Raw genomic sequence first — 22,500 nt, forward strand, 5'->3', positions numbered from 1 at the left:
TTCTATATCCAGATTATAAATTTTCATTTATACCGATAATAATCAGTGTACTTGGTTTTGTCAGTAAATGCCTAAGTGACAATCTGGATAAGCTAGGGTTTTCAGAAAAAAGAAGAAAAAAACAACTAGCACATTACAAATACTGTGGAACAATAAAGATATACAAGACATTTCTCAAGTTTAAAATGTGACATTGATTTTGTTCCAACGATGGGGCTTTGTATGTTTGTTAGAAACCAGCTCCTTCCTCAAAGAAAGAATTCCAATAATTAAAAGTTGAAGAGAGCATATAAACATACATATGCATTCATACATACATGCATCATACATACATACATACATACATACATACATACATACATACATACATACATACATACATACATACATACATACATGCATACATACATGCATGCATCCATGCATACATACATACGTACGTACATGCATATACAGAGGGATATTTTTAGATGTATATGTGTGCGCGTGTGTGTATTTGTGTATTTATGTATGTATGTATGTATGTATGTATGTATCTATGCATGTATTTACGTATGTATGTTTGTATGTTCTCTTCTACTTTTAATTATATAAATTCTTTCTCTGAGGAAGGAGCTGGTTTCTAACAAAGATACAAAGCCCCATCGCTGGAATGTAGATAGCAAAATCAAAATGTATCTGTATGTGTGTATACATACATACATACATACATACATACATACATACATACATACACACAGGTTTATATAAAGAAATAGATAGATAGATAGATAGATGTGTGTGTGAGTGTGTGTGTGTGTGTGTGTGTGTATGTGTGTGTGTGTGTGTGTGTGTGTGCAGAGCTACGGCATAATTTTGATCAACCGCGTTGCCCCATTACATGAAGACTACTGATCTCACTGGATTCACAAAAAGACAGGATGCAATTCTATCCAGAGCACCAGTCTCGCCAAGAAACATGTACATTAGATTTAGAAGACTTCAGTTTCCGGAGCCCCTAAGTTTTGCCATCTTAATAACTATATTTCAGTAGCTAACACTAACCGTAGCTGGACTGCATTTTGAGTATTACAGGTTTGCCATTGGCCAATTTCTTTCGGGTAGAATGTCAAAATGCTGAATGTCTACATGATCTTTTTATTTATGAGCCTGTTGATAAAGCGAGAGTGGCTGTGTGGTAAGTAGCTTGTTTATCAACCACATGGTTCCGGGTTCAGTCCCACTGCGTGGTACCTTGGGCAAGTGTCTACTACTATAGCCTCGGGCCGACCAAAGCCTTGTGAGTGGATTTGGTAGACGGAAACTGAAAGAAGCCCGTCGTATATATGTATATATATATATGCGTGTGTGTGTTTGTGTGTCTGTGTTTGTCCCCCTAGCATTGTTTGACAACCGATGCTGGTGTGTTTATGTCCCCGTTACCTAGCGGTTCGGCAAAAAGAGTCCGATAGAATAAGTACTGGGCTTACAAAAGAATAAGTCCCGAGGTCGAGTTGCTCGATTAAAGGCGGTGCTCCAGCATGGCCGCAGTCAAATGACTGAAACAAGTAAAAGAGTAAAAGAGTAAAAGAGTAAGTACCTAGGGTGTTCATATGACAATGTTCGAAATCCCTTAGGTTATGACTGGTACAGATTTAGTATCATATAAGTTGGGGCTCATCGCAACTACTTTTACTGTAATTTCCTTATCATTGCGTACATGGCATTTCTAAAATTTGTATGTGAGATTGCTGGGTTCTTGGGACCAGTATCAGAAGACATCAAGAGGAATATAAAAGAAATTGGAATACAGTGCCCAGTAGAACGGTTACAAAAGGTTTGCCTCCTTCGCACGGCCAGAATAATCCGGAAAGTATTTAGTAGCTGAAAAGAACTAATAGCATGGTACCGTAGGATGCAGATAGTAAGCCCGCTATGCATGCAAGACACCAGGAGTTCCAACAAAACCTGTGAAAAAGAGAAAACAATAATAATAATAATATAATAATAATAATAATAATGATAATGATAATGATAATAATAATAATAATAATGTAAAGTATAGAAGCCATCTTATCATGGCTAACCACATAGGGGAGGGGGTGTTACTGTAGCTTTATAGCCCCAAGAGATCGTCGTCTCTAGCTGGCTTTAGACACCATATCAGTGCCCTTGAAGTATTTGCAAATATTTCAAGGGCACTGATATGGTGTCTAAAGCCAGCTAGAGACGACGATCTCTTGGGACTATAAAGCTACAGCAACACCCCCTCCCCTATGTGGTTAGCCATGATAAGATGGCTTCTATACTTTACATTATCGAGCGATTACTGTTTCAATCTCATTCTGAGATTTAATTAATAATAATAATATTTTAATGATAATAATAATAATAATAATAATAATAATAATAATAATAATAATAATAATAACGTTTATATATTTGTTTTGCAAGATTTTTGATGTGAAATCGTGTGTTGAAACAGATATTGTTGTATTTAGGAATGGTCATTTTGCCAGTTTAGCCAATAAAACACAGCGTTATTAATTTTTTACATTAATCTTAATCTTATTTCGAGCCAGAGTTCTTTCGACACACTCCTGTGATCGCATCAGTGGTCTTTTGCTTTCTTCTTTCTTATTTGTGTGTCTCTCCTTACTAACGGTCAGCCATTTTGTATTTTGTATTTCTATTGTATGTGTCTTCATTTGCGCATGCGTATATCTCTATGTGTGTCTATGTTTAGTTAGTGTATGTGTGTGTGGGGGGGGGGAGTGCCTGCAATATTTGTATCTCCTGTTTATATACGTTCGTGTAATGGCCGAAATAAGATTAAGGTTAATGTAAAAAATTAATAACGCTGAAGCAAAGTAACACCAAATATATAGTGCGTGTGTTTTTATTGGCTAAACTGGCAAAATGACCATTCCTAAATACAACAACAACAACAACAATAACAACAACAAAAACAACAACAACAACAACAACAACAACAACAATAACAATAATAATAATAATAATAATAATAATAATAATGATACTTTCTACTACAAGCACAGAGCCCAAAGCACTCCACTTTCCACACGTTATAAGAATGATTATTATTTCCATTATTGGTTAACATTTCGACATCACAGTTTCTACTCATTTATTTACAAGATACTTTAAAAATTAGAGAAATTTCAAGTCTTAAAGATTTCAAATGCAACAAAGTTTTTCTCACTTTTACTTACCCTGTGGGCTTATTTAATATACTAGAATTAACAGTCCGCGACAGCATCGAGGATACTTTTGAATTTTTGCCACCAACCAATCATTTCCTTGGCCCTAAACACCCCGGAAAGCGAGGGAGCTCGGTGCGAAGTTCATATCCTGACTAATTTTTTTTTTCTCTCTGTGAGGAAGGTTTACGTAAATATATGACATTTACAGGCTTAAATTACGAAATAAGCTCCAGATATTGAACCCCTATTAGAAGCACAATGCACCAGAAACTGGGCAATGCTATACATATTGGAAAACAATTTCATTTAGTACATGAAAGAACTTTTCATGAGAAAGTTAGAGTTCTATTCACTTTGGAAAGTTTGTGCAGTCAGAGCTCTCTCTTGACAGTCGGCAAATGCTTAAGTTGTCTACACATACACACACGTGTGTGTGTAAGTAGCTTGCTAACCAACCACATGGTTCCGGGTTCAGTCCCACTGCGTGGCATCTTGGGCGAGTGTCTTCTGCTATAGCCCCGGGCCGACCAATGCCTTGTGAGTGGATTTGGTAGACGGAAACTGAAAGAAGCCCGTCGTATATATGTATATATATATATATATATATATATATATATATATATATGTGTGTGTGTGTGTGTGTGTGTGTTTATATGTTTGTGTGTCTGTGTTTGTCCCCCTAGCATTGCTTGACAACCGATGCTGGTGTGTTTACGTGCCCGTCACTTAGCGGTTCGGCAAAAGAGACCGATAGAATAAGTACTGGGCTTACAAAGAATAAGTCCCAGGGTCGATTTGCTCGACTAAAGGCGGTGCTCCAGCATGGCCGCAGTCAAATGACTGAAACAAGTAAAATAGTATATATATATGAGAGAGAGAGAGAAGGAGTGAAAGAGAGAAAGAAGAGTGAAAGAGAGTGAGAGAGATTGGTTAGTTGGTTAGTTGGTTGGTTGGTTGATTTAGTCACCTGATCTAGTCACCTAAAGGTCAATCGGACCGCCTTGCGGCTGTTAAGAATCTCAGGCACATGTAAGTCATTAAGGAATTGGATTATAAATTTTGCCTCGTGCGTTTTCAGCTGCAGATCATTGACTAAAAAACCCTGATATGAGTCATCTAATGGTATAAGAGTGCAAGGCTTAGTGGTCAGGGTATTGGACTCATGATCGTAAGATGTTGAATTCGATTCCTGAACCGAGCGATGCATTATGTTCTTGAGAAAAATGCTTTATTTCACATTATTCTAGTCCACTCAGTCGGCAAAATGTGATTACCTGCTACGGACCCGTTTAGTGGGGTGGTGGGGATATCATATGTGACTAGCTAAGACTCTGCGAATCACATAGAAAAGAAGAATTAATTGCGAGATGGATAAACGAAAGTGTCGTTTACATGGTTAATTCGAGGGGCAGGAGATTTCATTATAAGTGGATGGAAGCACTCCGTCGGTTACGACGACGAGGGTTCCGGTTGATCCGAATCAACGGAACAGCCTGCTCGTGAAATTAACGTGTAAGTGGCTGAGCACTCCACAGACACGTGCACCCTTAACGTAGTTCTCGGGGATATTCAGCGTGACACAGAGAGTGACAAGGCCGGCCCTTTGAAATACAGGTACAACAGAAACAGGAAGTAAGAGTGAGAGAAAGTTGTGGTGAAAGAGTACAGCAGGGATCACCACCATCCCCTGCCGGAGACTCGTGGAGCTTTAGGTGTTTTCGCTCAATAAACACTCACAACGCCCGGTCTGGGAATCGAAACCGCGATCCTATGACCGCGAGTCCGCTGCCCTAACTACTGGGCCATTGCGCCTCCTCATTCTAAGTAAAGAATACTCGTCTAAAACCCTATCATACATTTTGTCTTCCTCTCGTATCGGTGTACAAACCTTCGTCTCCAAGGAAATGTCACACTCAATCAACCAGCCTTATGCTTCTACAGTTAACAGTGAGGAACATAAATGGAGGAATTCTATGGCGACCTTGAAAAAGTGATAACCTTCAAATTCATTTGAGCTGCCGTGATGGGAGATTTCAGAGCAAAAGTTGGGCGAGGAACAAAGTGAAAATTCTAATTGGAAGAAGAAATGAAAAAGGACAAATTTAACGAAAATATTGAGTTGTCCGGAAAGTTCGTGCCGATTTTTCAAGAAAAGAAAAAGGTCAATAAATACTTGCCATTACATTTTTAATCAACCAAATATGAACCATTTTGTTGCGCAATGCGTCTCCATCTTTCCTTTAACTTGAAAATACCCTCTTCCCAGAACTGAGGTGGTTTCATGGCAAAGAATTCATCAAGGTATCTTTTTACGTCATCCAAGGAATTGAAATTTTTACCTTTAAGACTATTCTGCAGAGACCTGAATAAGTGGCAATCCGAAGGAACAATATTTGGTGAATATGGAGGGTAGGGTAACACATCCCAGCCGAGCTGCAGCAATTTTTGCCTGGTTCCCAAAGCATCAAGTGCTGAAAATGAACTTTTTTTCATTTTAAAGGGTTACAGAATTAACACAGGTTATAGGAACATAAACCTTCTTCCACGTAAAGATAGCTTAAACTGTGCTCTAATTGGAGGTGTAGTCAAATCCTATTTTATGGACTCAACTATGTTCTAAAATAAGTCGAAAGGTAAGCTACTATAAATCGGCACGAACTTTCCGGACAACCCAATACTTTACATCGAGAACTGCATGTCCATGAAAAGTCATGGAAACAGATTACATCAAACACCCAGGAATGACTGGCAGAATCATCAGCACGCTGGGTAAAATGCTTAACAGCATTTCGCCCGTGTTCATGTTCTGAGTTCAAATTCCGCCGAGGTAGACTTTGCCTTCCATCCTTTCGGGGTCGATAAATTAAGTACTAGTGGGGGTTTTCTCATCGACTAGTCCCCTCCCATCAAATTTCAGGCCTTGTACCTATTGTAGAAAGGGTTATTATTATTATCATTAAAACGGAGAGCTGGCAGAATTGTTAGCGCGCCGGACGAAATGCTTAGCGGTGTTTCGCCCGTCGCTGCGTCCTGAGATCGAATTTTGCCGAGATCGACTTTACATCTCATCTTTAAGGGGTTGATAAAATAAGTACCAGTTGAACTCTGGGGTCGATGTAATCGACTCATACCTTCCCCTCCCCCCAAACTGCTGCCCTTGTGGCAAAATTTGAAACAGTTATTATTAACATCAAACACCCAGGAATGAAGTTTGACAAGTGATACTTCAGGATGTCTCAGTCATAACGCCATTCAACACCGGTGGTGGCCATTGCTGGCTACGTGCGAAGATCGCCATCCACGAAATTAGGGAGTAAACGGCATTGGAATATCTCGATGAAGAACCAACTTCTTGGCTGAAAGACATTGCAGTCACAAGATTGTCTTTATTCTCAGCTGTCCGTGGGGTAGAAGGCAGGAGAAGATGGCAAGACATCGTGATGGCCACAACATCGTATAGTGCGACACTTGACATGGATGATGGTGATCATGGTACATTGAAACATTTTTAAAATATAATTTTTAACAGTGACGAAAACCACACAGATCCGAGACATTTACAACCTTCTATGTCAATAAAACGGAATTGTTCCTATAAATTGGGGGGTTTTTTTTTGCCATCTACAGACTGCTAAAAGTCTTCTAACTACCTACACCTTGATTGTTGATTGTACCGTTACGTATTTCTATACATATACAGACACACGCGCGCACACACACATATACATATATGCATGCACACACACACACACACACTCACACACACACACACACACACACACACACACACACACACATATATATATATCGTCTTTCATGAGACATAGTTGCAGGATAATATCAAGAAGGAAACTTAGAGTTAACCTGAAGAAATTGATGAATATTGTGATGAAAATTAATCTAAAAAATGAAAACATGCAAGTAGAAAGCAAGAATCCTGCAGAAGTCAAATGGGAGAATCTCGGAGGGATCATGGAAAATATTAGAGAAACAGACGACTATAAAAAGGAACATGGAAGGTCACCTTGAGTGTTCCGTTCTCTGCAAGTTTATAAGACATCTAGAATGAATTTCAGGAAGTATACATTGAAAGAAGGCATTATATTCAAATCAGAGGTGAAAGCACTTAAGAACAATGACTCACAGTGACAGACAAAAGGACGGTGAAAGAGATATACTTTTTTACTCTTTTACTTGTTTCAGTCATTTGACTGCGGCCATGCTGGAGCACCGCCTTTAGTCGAGCAGCTCGACTCCGGGACTTATTCTTTGTAAGCCCAGTACTTATTCTATCGGTCTCTTTTGCCGAACCGCTAAGTGACGGGGACGTAAACACACCAGCATCGGTTGTCAAGCAATGCTGGGGGGACAAACACAGACACACAAACATAGACACACACACTTATATATATATACATATATACGACAGGCTTCTTTCAGTTTCCGTCTACCAAATCCACTCACAAGGCATTGGTCGGCCCGAGGCTAGAGCAGAAGACACTTGCCCAAGGTGCCACGCAGTGGGACTGAACCCGGAACCATGTGGCTGGTTAGCAAGCTACTTACCACACAGCCACTCCTGCGCCTAAAAAAATTGTGCCCCGGGTGAGGCTCGAACTCACAACCTCCGCATAACTTCCGTCTTGTGGTTTGAAACACAAGGAAGGTACTGTCTATAAGTACGGCGCGCTAACCGATTGTGCCACCGGGGCAGCTTGTGAAACATTTTGCAACAATCTTTTTAAACCAAAGGTGACAAATGTCACAAATGTAGGAAGTGCTACTCATTCTGGTTAGTGAAACGGAGAATGTTTTAATACCGATGAAGAAAAATAAAGTCCCTAGAAAAGATGATGTAACAAAAAAGTGTTAAACAGTGGAGGAGAGCAGCTGTGGAAAATTTTTATTCTATGTCATAAATATTTGAAAAAGGGAAAACTCACCTCGTTGTGGAAGGAGTCGAATATCATCTTGGTTTATAAGAAGGATGATAGAGAAGATCCGAGAAGGTATCGCCCTATGTTTCGCTTGTTTCACATCTATTAACTATCTATGACATAAGCTATTGTGGAGACGCAATGGCCCAGTGGTTAGGGCAGCGGACTCGCGGTCGTAGGATCGCGGTTTCGATTCCCAGACCGGGCATTGTGAGTGTTTATTGAGCGAAAACACCTAAAGCTTCACAAGGCTCCTACAGCGGGTGGTGGTGAACCCTGCTGTACTCTTTCACCACAACATTCTCTCACTGTTTCTTCCTGTTTCTGTTGTACCTGTATTTCAAAGGGCCAGCCTTGTCACACCCTGTGTCACGCTGAATCTCCTCGAGGACTACGTTAAGGGTACACGTGTCTGTGGAATGCTCAGCCACTTGCACGTTAATTCCACGAGCAAGCTGTTCCGTTGATCGTATCAGCTGGAACCCTCATCGTCGTAACCGACGGAGTGCTCCTTTTTTTTTTGACATAAGCTATTACAATGGTCATAGCAGATAATCGAAACATTTCAACAACTAACAATCTAGGGAGCAAGTAGGTTTTCGGAAGAACGCTAGACCACATACTCACTCAAACACAGCTCCTTGAGTAGGCGAAAGAGTATCAGTTGTCTCTTTGCATCGCATTCATAGATTATGAAAATGCCTTCGATAACGTCAAGGTGAGTGCTCTTTTGAAGTGTCTGGAGATAGTAGAAGTCAATGCATCAAACATCTCAGACGAAGCGAATATGAGATGTACCAACGATACATCTCTGCTGCCCTTACCTGTAGCAGTTCCAGTCATGAATAGTGTTAAACAAGGAGATATAATCACTCCAAAGCTCTTCATTACACGTCTCATCAGAGAAAAGTGGAGGCGCAATGGCCCAGTGGTTAGAGCAGCGGACTCGCGGTCATAGGATCGCGGTTTCGATTCCCAGACCGAGCGTTGTGAGTGTTTATTGAGCGAAAACACCTAAAAAGCTCCACGAGGCTCCGGCAGGGGATGGTGGTGATCCCTGCTGTACTCTTTCACCACAACTTTCTCTCACTCTCACTCTTCCTGTTTCTATTGTACCTGTATTTCAAGGGGCCGGCCTTGTCACTCTCTGTGTCACGCTGAATATCCCCGAGAACTACGTTAAGGGTGCACGTGTCTGTGGAGTGCTCAGCCACTTACACGTTAATTTCACGAGCAGGCTGTTCCGTTGATTCGGATCAACCGGAACCCTCGTCGTCGTAACCGACGGAGTGCTTCCATCCATCAGAGAAATGATTGGAAAGGCGACATCAACATCAACATCAACGGCGAGTAATTAACACACCTCGAATACTGACTATACCGTGCCCATCGAAGATACCTCAAACCAGTTGCGGACCATCCTGATGGAGCTGAACAAACAGAAAGCAGCAGTAGGCCACACAATAAACCGCATTAAAACAAAATGCACGCAGCCCGAAAACGTAGCACGCAATCGAATAGTGGTGGGAAACATAATATGCGGAGGTGTCTACTTGGAACAGACCGTAAAGGTTTGTCGAGATTTGCAATGCTGAAATCTTGTGCTGTGTAAGAGCAGGACGGGAGGCATTTGCCCCAATTAAAATAAGTATCGACTGGATTCTGGGGCCGATGTACTCCACTTAATCTCTCCCTTAAAGTTTCTGGCCTTACCAAAATCTGAAACCATTATTATGAAGGCAAAAAATAGAGCTCGCAAAACCGTTCGCGAGTCGAAAAAATTGCTTAGCGGTATTTCTTGATTATAAGGCGGCGAGCTGGCAGAAACGTTAGCACGCCGGGCGAAATGCTTAGCGGTATTTCGTCTGCGTTACGTTGTGAGTTCAAATTCCGCCGAGGTCGACTTTGCCTTTCATCCTTTCAGGGTCGATAAATTAAGTACCAGTTACGCACTGGGGTCGATGTAATCGACTTAATACCTATGTCTGTCCTTGTTTGTCCTCTCTGTGTTTAGCCCCTTGTGGGTAATAAAGAAATAGGTATTTCTTGATTCTATACGTTCTGAGTTTAAATGCCGCCGAAGTCAACTTTGCCTTTAATCCTTTCGGGTTCCATAAAATAAAATACCAGTCAAGTACTGGACCCTCCTTTGAATTTTCACGACTTCTGCGCTTAAGTACCAGTGAGCATTGGGGTGCTCAAGTGGTACTTAAAGGTAGAAACTAGTCCCTTAAACTAGTTCCAAAAATATTGGGCTCTGTGTTTATAGTAGAAAGTATTATTATTATTGTTATTCAGTAGTTTTATTTTTATAGCGTGCTTTCACTTCACTACCGAGCACAGATCTGTGTGCCTTGGGTATGTGCTGTGATTTGTTGTGATGCTCTGATGGTTATTGTATGGAAAGTGTTCTGCGTAGGATGTGTGCAGTGCCTAGTAGTGCAATTTTCTGTATGTTATATGTGTTTGTAAGTCCTGGTGTTTTTGTTATGTATTTGTCTGAATATTTTTTTATCATGCCTAATGCACCTACTATGATAGGAATTGTTTCTGTTTTCAGATTCCACATTCTAGTTACCTCTATTTCCAGGTCTTTGTAGTTACCTCTATTTCCAGGTCTTTGTAGTTACCTCTATTTCCAGGTCTTTGTAGTTACCTCTATTTCCAGGTCTTTGTGTTACCTCTATTTCCAGGTCTTTGTGTTACCTCTATTTCCAGGTCTTTGTAGTTACCTCTATTTCCAGGTCTTTGTAGTTACCTCTATTTCCAGGTCTTTGTAGTTACCTCTATTTCCAGGTCTTTGTGTTACCTCTATTTCCAGGTCTTTGTGTTACCTCTATTTCCAGGTCTTTGTAGTTACCTCTATTTCCAGGTCTTTGTAGTTACCTCTATTTCCAGGTCTTTGTAGTTACCTCTATTTCCAGGTCTTTATTATTATTATTATTATTATTATTATTATTATTATTATTATGGTTTGGTTTGGTTCAGGTTCGGTCTTATTCCTGGTAGGAATTATGTGGATAGCGGGTTACTACCTGTAACTTTAGATTTCCACAAGTTTTCAACAGTCTTTCGAGTGCTTAGAACCCTTCCGATAATCCTTGCTGTTCCTAAGAGATAAACTTTCTACAGGAGCCTTTACCAGGCATTCTATTTCATTCTACTTCAGCCATTTGTCTATATTTAGCTTACTGTTCCCTACTCATCAATTATTACGGGCACGACCTTTACTGTTCGCATGTTCGCATGTTCGAAATTCTTCTTATTACAAATTTCAAAGGAATTATTATTATTATTATTATTATTATTATTATTATTATTATTATTATTATTATTCAGTAGTTTTATTTTTATAGCGTGCTTTCACTTCACTACCGAGCGCAGCTCTGTGTGCCTTGGGTGATTTGTTGTGATGCTCTGATGGTTATTGTATGGAAAGTGTTCTGCGTAGGATGTGTGCAGTGCCTAGTAGTGCAATTTTCTGTATGTTATATGTGTTTGTAAGTCCTGGTGTTTTTGTTATGTATTTGTCTGAATATTTTATTATTATTATTATTATTATTATTATTATTATTATTATTATATTATTATTATTATATTATATTATTATTATATTATTATTATTATTATTATTATTATTATTAGCACGCCGGACGAAATGCTTGGCCGTATTTCGTCTACTGCTACGTTCTGAGTTCAAATTCCGCCGATGTCGACTTAACCTTTCATTCTTTCGGGATCGATTAAATAAGTACTAGCTACACACTGGGGTTGATGTAATCGACTTAATCCCCACGCCCACACTGCACGTGAGGCAAAAATTTGAAATCATTATCGTTAGTATTATTATTATTATTATTATTATTATTATTATTTTTTTTTTTTTTTTTTTAAACTTGGGTTTTGTTGGAACTCATGGACTCCTTTATGCGTAGCGGACTTGCTACCTGCAGCCTATGGTACCATGCTATTTGCTCTTTTCAACTAATACTTTTCTGATTATTCTGGCCATGCCAAAGAGGCAAAATCTTTGGTAACAGTTCTACTGGGCATGCTATTCCGATTTCCTTTATATTCCTCTTGATGCCTTTTAATACCAAGGACCCAACAATAATTGGCGCTATCTTCACTTTCTTCATTTCCTGTAGAAGTGGTAGTTCGCGCTTAAGAGGATTGTATATGTCTATTTTTTCTCTTCTCTTCTTGGGGAAGCGGCGATCTGGCAGAATCATCATCACGCTGGGTAAAATGCTTAAAGGCATTTCGCCCTTCTTCATGTTTTGAGTTCAAATTCCGCCGAGGTCGACTTTGCCTTCCATCGTTTCGGGGTCGATCAATTAAGTACTAGCGGGGTTTTTGTAATCGACTAGTCCCCTCCCACCAAATTTCAGGCCTTGTACCTATTGTAGAAAGGATTATTATTATTATCATTAAAACGGAGAGCTGGCAGAATTGTTAGCGCGCCGGACGAAATGCTTAGCGGTGTTTCGCCCGTCGCTGCGTCCTGAGTTCGAATTCTGCCGAGATCGACTTTACATTTCATCTTTACGGGGTTGATAAAATAAGTACCAGTTGAACTCTGGGGTCGATGTAATCGACTCATACCTTCCCCCAAAACTGCTGCCCTTTGGGCAAAATTTGAAACAGTTATTATTAAAACGGCGGGATGGCAGAATCGTTAGCATACAGGGCAAAATGTCTTTATGTTCTGAGTTCAAATTTCACTGAGGTCGACTTTGCCTTTTGTCATCTCGGGGTCGATAAAATAAGTACCAGTTGAGCACTGGGGTCGATGTAGTTAACTTCCTACATCCTTCAAAATTTCTGGCCTTGTGCCAAAAAAATTAGAAAGCTATAATGAAGCTGTCTATTTCTGGTTTAAGTCCAGATGCAGCCAGTCATTAATGGGTTATGTTTGTATCAGTGGAGGCGCAATGGCCTAGTGGTTAGGGCAGCGGACTCGCGGTCGTAGGATCACGGTTTCGATTCCCAGACCGGGCGTTGTGAGTGTTTATTGAACGAAAACACCTAAAAGCTCCACGAGGCTCCGGCAGGGGGTGGTGGTGAACCCTGCTGTACTCTTTCACCACAACTTTCTCTCACTCTTACTTCCTGTTTCTGTTGTACCTGTATTTCAAGGGGCCGGCCTTGTCACTCTCTGTGTCACGCTGAATATCCCCGAGAACTACGTTAAGGGTACACGTGTCTGTGGAGTGCTCAGCCACTTACACGTTAATTTCACGAGCAGGCTGTTCCGTTGATTCGGATCAACCGGAACCCTCGTCGTCGTAACCGACGGAGTGCTTCCATGTTTGTATCAACATCAGGATCACTGACCCTTGCAGCGTATTCTTATGTAATGCTTTACTTTTCCAACTATTTCTCAGCTCTAAGATTCCGTTTGATTTAGTCAGTATTTTCATCCGTTTTGCTATTACAGTGGGTTCTGTTCAATCTAGTTGGGCCTCCCTCGGTGATTTTTAATTCCTTTACATATTTATCTGCTTTTGATATTTAGCACAGTTTCTTGTTACTTTCTCACTTGCAGACAAGCTTAAGTATCCATTCATTGATTTTAAATAGGTGACCAGCCCTATGGTTGCTGTCTTTAAGAGCAGTTGCGGCTGCATCAATCCACATTCTCCATCCTTTCGAGGAATGAATAGTCTGTCTACGTCTGCTTTCACGTAATGCAAGTGACGCATTGTAAGAAACTTGCGTACTTTTGTGTCAGATTTACTGATCTCATTGATTGGCCATTATTTTATATTAAAGCTGTACTCTTTTACTCTTTTACTCTTTTACTTGTTTCAGTCATTTGACTGCGGCCATGCTGGAGCACCGCCTTTAGTCGAGCAACTCGACCCCAGGACTTATTCTTTTTGTAAGCCCAGTACTTATTCTATCGGTCTCTTTTTGCCGAACCGCTAAGTGACGGGGACGTAAACACACCAGCATCGGTTGTCAAGCAATGCTAGGGGGACAAACACAGACACACAAACACACACATATATATATATACATATATACGACAGGCTTCTTTCAGTTTCCGTCTACCAAATCCACTCACAAGGCATTGGTCGGCGCGGGGCTATAGCAGAAGCCACTTGCCCAAGATTCCACGCAGTGGGACTGAACCCGGAACCATGTGGTTGGTTAGCAAGCTACTTACCACACAGCCACTCCTGCGCCTGTAGGTCACAATTAGCTTAGTTAAGATGTTGGTTGCATCAATCCTGTTTCTCAAATTTACTTCGTTCTTTAGAATAGCTCTAATTCTACGATAATATTCTCTACGTAATTTTTTTATACATTTGTGAGTGCTAGATGTCACCCCACCCCTTTACTCACACTTAAATATTTCTAATTTTTTTTCAAGATCCGTGGTAGACTTGTCTATCCGTAAGTTTTATGTTTTCAAGAGTTTTCTCTTAAATGGGATGGAAGCACTCCGTCGGTTACGACGACAAGGGTTCCGGTTGATCCGAATCAACGGAACAGCCTGCTCGTGAAATTAACGTGTAAGTGGCTGAGCACTCCACAGACACGTGTACCCTTAACGTAGTTCTCGGGGATATTCAGCGTGACACAGAGAGTGACAAGGCCGGCCCTTTGAAATAGAAACAACAGAAACAGGAAGTAAGAGTGAGAGAAAGTTGTGGTGAAAGAGTACAGCAGGGATCACCACCATCCCCTGCCGGAGCCTCGTGGAACTTTTAGGTGTTTTCGCTCAATAAACACTCACAACGCCCGGTCTGGGAATCGAAACCGCGATCCTACGACCGCGAGTCCGCTGCCCTAACCACTGGGTCATTGCGCCTCCTCTCTTAAATAATAACGCTTTAGCACAGTTATTTAAGCCGACTCCATTCCAGTATCGTCACGGAACTGTTTTGCTATAGTTAAAAGCCTTTCCACTTGTTAATGACTATAGGCCATCATGCATCGCAACGATATATGCGCGACATGGTAATCTCATATCAAGATAAAACAGCGCATGACCCTTGCAGGTGGGGCCCAGTTAGAATTTTGAGCCCACCCCGCTCAAAAGTTCCCTAAATAAAGTATGTTTAAGGACTTTTAACGAAACACCCATGCTTCCAGAGGTGAATTATTCAAACCTCAAAGAATTCCTCTCAACATATAACTGTGATGCACCCCCACTACTTCTACATATCAGATATGTATATATCAGCAGCCACCAAGGGACATGCTCAATTGGTAAGGTCAAACAACTGACAGGCAAATCTATGGTGTTGAGCAGAATATTTGCTGTAGCCCATCTTTTATACCAAAACAAAAGACAATATATGTACATGATGACACTTCCAATCAGTTAAGATTAGAAGCTATGAGAGCCAGTGCCTGGTATTGCATGAGGGCATTTATTATTATTATTATTATTATTATTATTATTATTATTATTATTATTATTATTATTATTATTTATATCTACATGTTTGACACAATCTCTTGCCAAGCCACCCAGCCTCCTAGGGCAAGTGAAGGTTAAGCGATATTGAAATATGACTGAAAGCTTGGGAAAGGGAAATGGAACGGGCAGTACAGAAATATATTCATATAATGCTACACGAACATTTAAATTGATAGGGTTTTTCTAAAGATATGGAAGTACTTGTCAGCACAATCTCTTGGATTTCTCTGAGATATGGTTCTTCTGGGATGTTGCCTAGATGTTTCTAACTATCTCCTTTTTTTTAGGGCACCTACAATAACAAGGACAGCTTTTGCTTTAAGATGCTATATCTTTTGGATTTCAATTTCCAGGTCCTCATACTTACTAAGCTTGTCCAATTTGTCTACAGATATATTTTTGTTAGTGGGGATATTTACATCTGTTAGTCTACAATAATAACATATCTCGTTGATTAGCATGGATTGTCAGTGTTGACTGGAAAATCCTAGAGGATGACGACGTTTTTACCTTCAAACACTGTCTCAAGGACGGTGTTCATACCAAGTAGCATGAGTGTCGATTTTGTAGTGCTTACATATTTCTAATTTAAATACTGTCCTACCCTATCATGGCGACTTTTATATTCGTTTGGTGTTAGCACAGGACAGCCCGAAACGAGATGATCTGTTGTTTCGTCAAATGAGTTGCAGAATCTGCATTTTGGATCAGCACCACTTTGAACATCGTTAGCTTGGTAATTCCTATAAAGAAGCTTTGATTTCAATTCTCTGCTTTCAATTCTGAACTTCTCAACCACTGATAGGGTGTTGCTTTGTCTACATCAGCATTTTGACTTCATAGAAGCATAACTTATGCTATGTTTTTTTGTTTTCTCCTAGATATTTACATGTTTCTTTGGGGGTAAAATTCCTTGATGGTAGTGTCGATATCTAATTTAATGGACGTTGTTTGTCTGAGCTTGTCCCTTTCAAAAGTTGCATTAGACAACTTATCGAGGCCAAAACTCATTTCGATGTCATTGCTAAACTCTTTAAAATTTATTAGCAGCTCTTCTAGTTCTTTGTAATTCCTTGTAAGCAGTTCAGCTCATCGATGTAAAACAGATGGCTTATTATCTTGTTAAGAATTTTGTGTCCATATCCGGTGTTATTTAATTCATTTGAGAGTGGGATCAGTAATATGCAAAGAAATAATGGAGAGAGGGAGTCACCTTGAAAGATGTCTCGTTTGATGTTGAATTGGCTAATCCTATTACTATGGTTTAGAAAGAGACGTATGTTCCACTTGGCCATGCTGTTTTCTAAGAATTTAGAGATGACAGATGAGATCATGTATATCTCAAGGGCCTTAAGTATCTATTTATACGCTTTTCTATAGTCTACCATGCCGTACTCAGGTTCTTGTTTTTGCTCTGGCAATTCTCTAAAACCATTCTGTCTATGAGTAATTGGTCTTTAAACCCATAGGAATTTCTTTCACAGCTTTTCTGAGCTTGTGAAAGTACATTCTTTCAGATATTATGGATGTGAAGATCTTGTAAGTGGTGCTGAGACATGCTATTGGTCAGTAATTCTTCGGGTGTTTTGTATCATCAGCTTTTGGTAGTTGGTAGGTAGTTCCTTCAGTCAGCCAGGCAAGTATTAACTTTGGTTTCTAAATGATATCAGTTAGAGTTACAGCGAGATTTTCGTGTACTTCTGTCAAAAAATTCAGCCAGAAGTTAGGGATCCGGTCCAGTCCTGGAGTTTTCCATTTATGAGACTTTCTAAAAACACACCTTATTTCTTCTATTCCGGTTGCGTCCACTTCTGTTCAACTTCATTCAGTCACTCTTTCTCACGTTCTGTCCAGTCAAATTCCACCGAGGTCGACTTTGCTTTTCATCCTTTCGGAGTCGATAAAATATGTACCAGTTGAATACTGGGATCGATATAATCGACTAGTCCCCGTCTCCAAATTTTAGGCCTTGTGCCTATAGCAGAAAGGATTATTATTATTATTTATTCTTGAACCTGTGACCTGGAAGGGATGTCAGCGCATCGGACAAAATGTTTGGCAGCACTTCTGGCTCTTTACGTTATAAGCTTAAACTCTGTCAATTGCCTTTCATTCTTTGGGGCCGATAAAATAAAGTACCAGTCAAGTACTGTGGAATTATACCCTCCTCTCAAAATTACTGTTTTTGTGCCAAAATTAGGAAGAATTATTTATTTTAAGATAAATATTAAGGAATATATTTAAAAACAAAAATTAAATATCTTCACTCGTCATCACTCATAGAAAACAAAGTAGCATTTACAACCGCTTATGACATAACAAGAATCCATAAAGCAACCTGGTGTAGTGACACATGGATATTCTTCAGTATTTACTTTATTATCCACAAGTCTTCAGCGTCAACAAAAAACTTGTCATGTCACGGAAATATTTTGTTGTATTTTTTCATTGAAATAGGTTTTGTTCTATATTTTAACACTTTTTATTTTTTGTTTCAACACTCTTTCTATCCCGCCATTCCAACATCTCCCATGACACATGCATATGCACAACTAATAAAACTAAAGCAAGTTCTGAAATCGCCAATTTAAAGCCTCGTATGTTGTGATAGATAATAGAACTTATCAGTGCAAACCAGCTGTTCAAAGCTGTTCATACCACCTCAGTATGAGAGCACAGTTTTCGTTCATTTTCTTAAAAGACATCTTGTTAGCTGTCAGCTCAGAACATAAGAGGACCGCAGAATGAATTGCAGGGAATGACATTTTGAGCAAAAACCAAGTCTCGAGTGACAGAGACAACGTTAAAGAAGAGAGGTACTGCTAAACCGGCTTGCTAACTCTTGCATTTAATTATGTCGCAAAAGCGATTTACGCTTAAAAATAATTTCCAATGTTTGAGACAATTCATTTAGTTGATACATGTATAAATATTTTGAAAGCAAGTGGAATAACTTGTTTTGTTGCCACATTTGCCTGGAAGTACTTTTTGAAAGAAGTCATTCTTGTTTAGTTGAAAAGTATGGAGGGAAAAACGTAATTAAATGAATTTAAGAAAGCTGAAGGAAACACGTGACAACAGGGTTAGCGTGGGGAACGATTAGTTAACTTCGAGCGAGAGAAAGGAATCGAAAATTCTATAACAAGAGGTTTGAGTTCAGCTTGTACCAGCACTATGTTGGCAATTTATTTATCGCCCCACCCCCGCCTCCCGAAAGGAAAAAGGCAATATATATATGTGCTAGCGGCGAGCTGGCAGAACCGTTAGCACGCCGGGCGAAATGCTTAGCGGTATTTCGTCTACGTTACGTTGTGAGTTCAAATTCCGCCGAGGTCGACTTTGCCTTTCATCCTTTCGGGGTCGATAAATTAAGTACCAGTTACGCACTGGGGTCGATGCAATCGACTTAATACCTATGTCTGTCCTTGTTTGTCCCCTCTGTGTTTAGCCCCTTGTGGGTAATAAAGAAATAGGTCTTTCGTCTGCCGTTACGTTGTGAGTTCAAATTCCGCCGAGGTCGACTTTGCCTTTCATCCTTTCGGGGTCGATAAATTAAGTACCAGTTACGCACTGGGGTCGATGTAATCGATTTAATACCCATGGCTGTCCTTGTTTGTCCCCTCTGTGTTTAGCCCCTTGTAGGTAATAAAGAAATAAGTATTTCGTCTGTCGTTACGTTCTGAGTTCAAATTCCGCCGAGGTCGACTTTCCCTTTCATCCTTTCGGGGTCGATAAATAAAGTACCAGTTTCGCACTGGGGTCGATGTAATCGACTTAATCCCTTTGTCTGTCCTTGTTTGTCCCCTCTATGTTTAGCCCCTTGTGGGTAGTGAAAAAAAAACATATATGTGTGGATGCATAAGCACTCACACATATATGTACGTATACGCACACGCGCGCAAACACTCACACACATAAACACACACGCATACACACATTCGAAGGTTTATAATGGACGCAGATTGTGTGTCAAATAGCTAGCTTGAGGCGGTGGCCTCTTGGAGCTAATCAGCGACAGCTTTAGTCTTATATTTATAAGACTGCCATATAAGTATGGCGATAACTATTAATTTCCAGTAACGCTGCCGTAATCTTCTTTAGAGAGACTTAGTAATTTTAATATTTCTATTATATATATATATATATATCTGTAAATGTAATATGTGACAATTATTCTTCGGTAGCCATGATAAAACTCCGAGTTTCGAATAATTGTCACATATTACATTTACAGATAAATTCCTCTATTTACACAATATCGAGGTCTCTTTCTTTCTTTTGTTGTCTTACCATAAACGCGAGCTTGTAGTGATGAATTATAATGGTTATTGACGTTGTGTCTATTTTCGACATATTTTGGCATTAGAAATATTTTCTTTTGCCGTTACTTATAAATTGTTTATAAATTTAACCTTTAAAGGTATTTTTTTAATATGCTGACCATTGATAGAATTTTTTTCGAAAAATTTTATCCTATATATATATATATATATATATATAATATATATATATAATATATATATATATATATATCTTTATATATAAAGGAGAAGTTGTGTGTCTGTCTCCTACGATTTAGATTCCTAGCTACTCCCACATTTTGCGGTGCAGTTTAACCAAAACCGGGTATCTTATAGTCGTAATTCATATCGAGCCCTTCTGGGTATTAGCGCGCGTCTACGATGAGTCTACGATTTAAAAAAAAATTTACCATCATTTTTTTCCATTTTAATGCATTTTTTTCGCTATTATATAACTCTCTAAAAATGTCTACGATGAGTCAACGATTTTTAAAAAAAATTTACCATCATTTGTTTTCCATTTTTAATGCATTTTTTGCTGTTTTTTGGCTATAACTCTCTAAAAATGCTTATATAGTTATTTCCCTTACAAACCCGAGCAACGCCGGGCGATACTGCTAGTATATATATATAATCAGTATGTAATTTAACTTATTAAACACAGTTCAACAAATTCATTCATATTTATGTAATGGAAGAGATTCGATGTTAAAATGGATTATAGTTTTTTTTTCATGTTATTATACAATTTGTTTCATACAAAAGGATTCAGATATTAATAAATAGAAAATCGTAACAGTTGCATTTGTACTCGTCAGTAGCTGATATAAAAAACTAAACAGAACGTTAGAAATACATAGATTTTCTCTAAGTTATCATTGTAGGGTTATTGTATTCGTTTTTGCAGCCATGTCTAATTCAATCGAGTCTTGATTCAAATAATTATTCACATCATCAGTGAGTTCAATTGGGACTGCCGAACGACAATGTAATCTTCATATAATTAAGATATATTTGGCCAGACGAGTAGTTAGCTGAGTAATTATTACATGGGTGGATCTGCCAGATAGGAAACGTATATAGCCTTGATACTACCTGTTCCAGTCCCTCAATTTGGATATATATATATATCGTGAAGTATATTTGCCATTTAAATGTGGCTAACCCTTCGGGTGGATGCTACTGTAGCTTGTAGCCCCAGGAGGACACCTCCTCCAGCTGGCTATTGACACACTTTCTGTGCCCTATCAGTATTTGCAAAGGGAAGCCATCCTTTCCATTTCCAACCTGACATGATACACACGGACCCGAGTTTCAGCGTGTGACAATCACCGGTTGTCGATGAGAAATGGATCCCAATGCAAATATATATATATATCCTTTTTCCTATGACGAAAAGTCACTGATCTCGATAAAGGGTAAACAAGCAATAAAAATCTATCTATCTATCTATCTATCTATCTATCTATCTATCTATCTATCTATCTATCTATCTATCTATCTATCTATCTATCCATCTATCTATCTATATATATACATATATATATATATATATATACATATATATTATATATATATACATATATATATATATAATATATATATATATATATATATATACATATATATATATAATATATATATATATATATATATATATATATATATATATATATATATATATTATATATATCTGTAAACAAGTCAAATTGCGATAAAATAAAATTAATTAGTATCGCTGGTATATCTAGCCCAAGCCATATATTATTCATATATCAGTACATTAAGGCGAAATATGTGCTAGAAACACAGAAGCTAGATAAATTTAGTGAAATGAAGATAAAAACATTTACTAACTCGGTTCCTCTTAGACTGCAGTTTCGATAATTTATTTGCTCAGGGAGAATTCATCGGTAAGAGCCCTGTTGTTCTGAGATCCTAACTCACTAGAAGCATGTGCTTCTAATGATTTTCTCTCTCTAACTAATCAGATCACTGCGCAGACTCAGAACGTCCCGACAAAACTAGGGATTTCTGGTATATTGTCTAACGCTCAAAATTTATCGAGAAATATGTAAACAAGTCAAATTGCGATAAAATAAAATTAATTAGTATCGCTGGTATTTCTAGCCCAAGCCATATATTATTCATATATCAGTACATTAAGGCGAAATATGTGCTAGAAACACAGAAGCTAGATAAATTTAGTGAAATGAAGATAAAAACATTTACTAACTCGGTTCCTCTTAGACTGCAGTTTCGTTCTTTTCAGCAATAAAGATAATTTATTTGCTCAGGGAGAATTCATCGGTAAGAGCCCTGTTGTTCTGAGATCCTAACTCACTAGAAGCATGTGCTTATATATATATATATATATATATATATCGCCATGTTGATTCGCTAGCTTCTGCACGCATTTTTTCCTCTCCTTGTTTCTCTCCGTCTTTTTTTTCTGTGTATCTTTCTGTTGAAGAGCGTAGGCTCGAAACGTAAAAGACTTGTTTTATTTATATTCCTGAGTGCCATACTAATACAATTGTTTGTTTGTATTCCACCTGCCTTCGTCTTTTGTTTATTTTCATAAAGCTTCCCATTATATATATATATATTATATATATATATAT

At 38.8% G+C, this 22,500-nt stretch overlaps 1 protein-coding gene and 1 non-coding gene across 2 annotated transcripts in view; one reads left to right on the forward strand and one right to left on the reverse strand.

Moving 5' to 3' along the window:
- LOC118763449 overlaps positions 1–22,500 on the forward strand; it is a 48,054-nt gene that overhangs the window by 11,885 nt on the left and 13,669 nt on the right. The window lies entirely within an intron of this gene.
- Trnai-uau lies at positions 7,801–7,915 on the reverse strand. Its single transcript has 2 exons — positions 7,878–7,915; positions 7,801–7,836 (listed from the first exon to the last, which is right to left on the reverse strand). It is a non-coding gene; the product is annotated as a tRNA-Ile (tRNA).

This window comes from Octopus sinensis, linkage group LG5, assembly GCF_006345805.1.
Source record: "Octopus sinensis linkage group LG5, ASM634580v1, whole genome shotgun sequence".
Classification (NCBI taxonomy): Eukaryota; Metazoa; Mollusca; class Cephalopoda; order Octopoda; family Octopodidae; genus Octopus; species Octopus sinensis.